Genomic DNA, 5147 nt, shown 5'->3' on the forward strand with positions numbered 1-5147 from the left:
ATCCTGCCCTCTCCACATCCGAGAAACTTCCCTGCACAGAGACAGCCACTGCACGCCCTGCTGGCATGGTTGGACACTGGCACAATGCCAGTGCCCCCACGAAAATAAATTCTGCCCAGTGTGTGCTGTGACATGTGCCCAGACACAGAGCAAAGCTTATAGATCAGAAATACAGCAAGGCTCCAGCTTAGGAATAAAGGAAAAGAACTTTATTAACTTACAATATGAAAAAAGGAACACACAGCACTCAGAATGAAAACCTCCCAAAACCATTCCTCGTCCTTTCCCCCCAATTTCCACCACCACACAAAACAGAACCTTAGACTCTCAACCCAGTTACCACCCCTCAGATAATCAACCCTCAGTCCATCAAGAAGAGAGGAGCCCCTCTTGCACCACAGGCTTCCCCTGTGTCCTGGGCACACCTGCCCAGGGAGGGAACCCTCATGGAAGTCGCTGCTTGGGAAACAAATCCGTGTTTGACTCTTACCATGGGGCATGGGTGAGGCACGGAGCTGCCAGCCGGGCAGAAATGGCCTTTGGGACAGTCCTGGGGGGCAGCCAGGCCTGGCTCACTGCAGAAAGTCCCCTCAGGGCAATCCCTGCAGACAGACTGAGCACGGCCCTGAAAGAGAACACAGAGCCTGGCAGGGCTGGGGAATTGCTGTTACCTGTGGTGGGGTTCCCAGCTGAGGGAAGGGAGGAGAATCTTGGCTCCATGGCTCAGAAGGCTGATTTATTATTTTATTATTTATATTATATTAAAAGAAAATTATATACCAAAACTATATTAAAAGAATAGAGAGAAAATTATTTCATCAGAAGGCTTGAAAGGAATAGAAAGGAAAGGAATGGAATGATAATAAAATCTTGTGACTGACCAGAGAGTCCGAGCCAGCTGACTGTGATTGGCCATTAATTAGAAACAACCACATGAGACCAATCCCAGATGCACCTGTTGCATTCCACAGCAGCAGATAACCATTGTTTGCATTTTGTTTCTCAGCTTCTCAGGAGAAAAAGATCTTAAGGAAAGGATTTTTCATAAAATATGTCTGCATATTTTATGGTCCCACCCACTTACCCAGGGGTGGGATATTGCTGCTAACCATGAGAATAAATAAACTTTGTGTGTTCTACCAACTCCCAGGGAGTCCCTGCTGCAAAATAAACGCTGGAGGGAATGACCTGCAGTCCAAAAGCCACGAATTTGGGGTATCTGCAGTACTAAAGCAGTGGCAGGCACAGCCCTGATCAGCACAGAAGCGAGGGAAATGCAAAATTCACCCCTGCCAGGCCAAAGACTCGGCAGCCCTTCCCAATTTGTACTGTGCAAGAAAACTCAACAAAAAGTGCCAAATGAGGTGCAGGCAGCAGCCCTGAACTGGTGGATCTGATGTCTTCACCCAAAGGCTTTTGGTTCTTCCTCTGTTGCAGGGTAAAAACAAAGCAGGTGGTGATTACCCAAATTAGCAGAAATCCCCCAAACCCCCTTTTTTTCAAGCTTCCAAACACCTCAGGAATTTCTACTCACACATTTTCACAGTTTCCCAGGGCTCTGCTGACCCCCCAGGCTGGAACCCTGAGTACTCACAGGCTGGAAGGTGCCCAGGGGACACGGCTCTGCTTTGAGAGCTCCTGCTAGGGAATAATGTCCCTCCATCACCACGTGCTGCAGAGCACTTTTGGCTCCTCCTGTGCAGAAGTAACCAGGTTCACAACGTCCTGAGGGGGCTTGGTTGTTTATTCCATCACAGTATAAGCTAAGTTGGGAAAAAAAACAAACTTAGGTAGCAATAATGCCTTTTTTTAGGGTTTTTTTCCCCATTGGATAGCTCAATCCCAAAGCAAAAAAAAAATGTCCCTGGAATTTTAGAGACATGTTTGCTTCCAAAGCTGGACACTCACCCAGGTGGGCAATCCAAGCACTCCTGCAGGCTCCTGAGCCCGCTGGTGTTGCTGAAGGTCCCTGCAGGGCAGGGGATGGGGAAGTCAGAGCCAGAGGGGCAGTAGGAGCCAGCAGGACACACAGCTCCGGTCACACCGTCCGTGGGCCACTGAAAATGGGAAAAAGATCATTAAAAAAAAGGGGGGGGGAGAAAATGAGGTTAAGTATTTAAGGCATTAAAGTGATGCAGATAATAAAGAAAAAAAAAATAAAGACATGCTCTTGTGTAAAAAACAGAAAACACTGAGCGAAGGAAATTCAAAGAGAATAAACAGAGATGAAATTTTACACTGATTCACACTCACTGGACTTTTTACCTGGTGACCTTTTAGTTAAGAAGCTATCAGTGTAGAGAGGGGAAAAATATGACATGGCCACACTCCCTTTGAGGGCCCTCTTGCCATAAACTTGAGCGTGAGCAGCACAAAATTGTGACTGTCCAAATCACTGGGTTCAAAACAGGCGCCACAGTGGGGAAAATAAAACAACACAAAAAAGAAGAAGAGGAGCAAAACCCATCATTGGCACTTACTGGAGTCAGAGCCCTGCCCTGGCAGTAAAATCCAGCCTGACAGGGCCCACTGGGGCCAGTCTGTCCTGGGGCAGCACAGAAGGAGCCCCGAGCACAGGGGCTGCACCCCGAGGGTCCGGACAGCCCCTGCCTGTCACCAAATGTCCCCTCGGGGCAGGGCTCGGGCTTGGAGCTGCCTTCAGCGCAGTAAAAACCCTACAAAACAAAGCCAGGTGTCTACAAGCAAGGATTTTCTATGGAATAAACCCCCCAGAGCAGCTTCTTCCATGAAAATTAATCCCCAAACACCAGGGGTTTATGTCCAAAAGGAGACAGAGCAGTCCTGGAACTTTATTCCAATCAAGGCAGAGGCCATGGGGCATCCCCTGGGATCTCTCCAATTTTTGGAGGACTCAGCCTCCTTTTAATCCCAATTTCCAGCCACATTTCCCTTCTCTCTTTCCCCATTTCTGAGGTACTTGAGAGGTTCCAACTCCCCAATATGCCTGACACCAGAGATTCCCCTTTAATATATAACCCTCCCTTTTAATTTTTAATTCTTATGGAATTTAGAGTTTTTCTCCATTGTTTCTTTCATATTTCAATGTCCAATTTCATTTCCTAGCAAACCTACTTTTTATTTGAAAAAGCAAATATCTTTTTTCCTTCATCAATCAATAAAATCCTTCCCATCTGAGTGCTGGTTTTCTCTACCAGCTTGTTTGTAAAGACAAATCCCTCATTCCCATCAAAACCAAGGAAATGCACTCACTGCTGGGCAGAGCTTGGGCTGTGTCATGGCAGGGGAGTCACAGAAGTGCCCGGCTGGGCTTGGCTTGCAAACCCCTCGTCCCCCCGTGCTGGAGTTGTCCCAGAAGCTGCCAGGCGGGCAGGGGAAGGAGAAGGGGAACCCAGTGCCTGCAGGGCACAGGTAACCAGCTGGGCAATCTCCTGTCTGCCAACAAAACACACAACACACAACACAAACACTCAGCCTCGGCTGCTTCTGTCCAGTCTGTTCAGCTCCACCTGCAATTTGAACAACCTGCTGTTTCCTCACTGCGAGCAGATGGGGTAGGGAGGAAGGGAGAAAGGGAATTTACACTTTTACCAGTAAAATTCTGACCATTGGGAATAATTACTGTATGCAAGATAGGTTTAGGGTAAAATCTTGCCCTGCAAGTTTTGCCTGTTGTGAGGAAGATGCCCTTCCACACTTGGAGAAAAGCTGGGACAGAATTATCACCTTACTCTTCAATAAACCCATGGATTCATCCATGTGGAAGGGAATCCATCTGCATTTTTTTATCCTTTTTTAACAGCTATTAATATTTGACAAGTTCATTCTTCCCTGGGACAAAACAATGCAATGAAAAATCCCCAAAACTCATCAGATGAGGAGCAGCAGCAATTCCTCACTGCTGTTTCCTCACTGCAAGCAGATGGGGTAGGGAAGAGGGGAAGAAAGGGAATTTACCAGTGAAATTCTGACCATGTGGGATAATTACTGTAGGAAAATTGGGTTTAGGGTAAAAGGTTGGCATTGAGGCAAGTCTTGCAAGTTTTGCCTGTTGTGAGGAAGATGCTCTTCCACATTTGGAGAAAAGCTGTAACTGGGACAGAATTATCACCTTATTCTTCAATAAACCCATGGATTCATCCATGTGGAAGAGAATCCATCTGCATTTTTTTATTCCCTTTATTTTTTTTTAACAGCTATTAATATTTGACAAGTTCATTCTTCCCTGGGACAAAACAATGCAATGAAAAATCCCCAAAACTCATTAGATGAGGAGCAGCAGCAATTCCTCACTGCAAGCAGATGGGGTAGGGAAGAGAGGAAGAAAGGGAATTTACCAGTGAAATTCTGACCATGTGGGATAATTACTGTAGGAAAATTGGGTTTAGGGTAAAAGCTTGGCATTGAGGCAAGTCTTGCAAGTTTTGCCTGTTGTGAGGAAGATGCTCTTCCACATTTGGAGAAAAGCTCTAACTGGGACAGAATTATCACCTCATTCTTCAATAAACCCATGGATTCATCCATGTGGAAGAGAATCCATCTGCACTTTTATTTTTTTTAAATATCTATTAATATTTGACAAGTTCATTCTTCCCTGGGACAATGCAATGAAAAATCCCCAAAACTCATCAGATGAGGAGCAGCAGCAATTCCCCACCTTTGAACCCTCTTTCCCAGCCGGCACTGACAGGCAGAAGGCAAAATGAAGACAGAAATAAATAAAGACATGTACCAAGAACAAAGTTGGCTCCATTAACAGATGCAGCCTGGGGTAAGAATTTTGGGGTGAAAATCTGGGAGAAGCTGGGCTGTACTTACAGGGTGAGGGATTCCTGAGGAATTCTCTGTCCCATCAGCGTAGCAGAACTTCCCTGCAGGGCAGGGCGAGCACCCAGCAGCGCTGCTGAGCCCCCTCTGCTCACTGTAGGTGCCGTTGGGGCAAGGCTGGGCCTGGAAGTGGAACAAAAAATGGGATTTGACACCCTGAAGTGAGTCCTGAAACCCACAAGGCCAAGGGAGAGCAGATAAATCCGTGAAAACAGCTCAGGATAATTGTGTGCAGCTTCTCAGAAAATGTTATCCCAGTGATATTATTATTAATTATTATTTATTCTTATATTACTGACAGTTATTATTATTATTATATATTATTATTATTATATACAATA

The 5147-nt window shown here is 45.9% G+C and overlaps 1 long non-coding RNA gene across 1 annotated transcript; it reads right to left on the reverse strand.

Annotated features, from left to right (window-relative positions):
- Window positions 1–344: 344 nt before the first annotated feature.
- Window positions 345–3408, reverse strand: LOC141731986 (uncharacterized). Its single transcript, XR_012583893.1, has 4 exons — window positions 3232–3408; window positions 2481–2675; window positions 1909–2057; window positions 345–1763 (listed from the first exon to the last, which is right to left on the reverse strand). It is a non-coding gene; the product is annotated as an uncharacterized LOC141731986 (long non-coding RNA).
- Between the last annotated feature and the right edge of the window lie 1739 nt (window positions 3409–5147).

The sequence above is a fragment of the Zonotrichia albicollis genome, chromosome 27 (genome assembly GCF_047830755.1).
Source record: "Zonotrichia albicollis isolate bZonAlb1 chromosome 27, bZonAlb1.hap1, whole genome shotgun sequence".
NCBI lineage: Eukaryota > Metazoa > Chordata > Aves > Passeriformes > Passerellidae > Zonotrichia > Zonotrichia albicollis.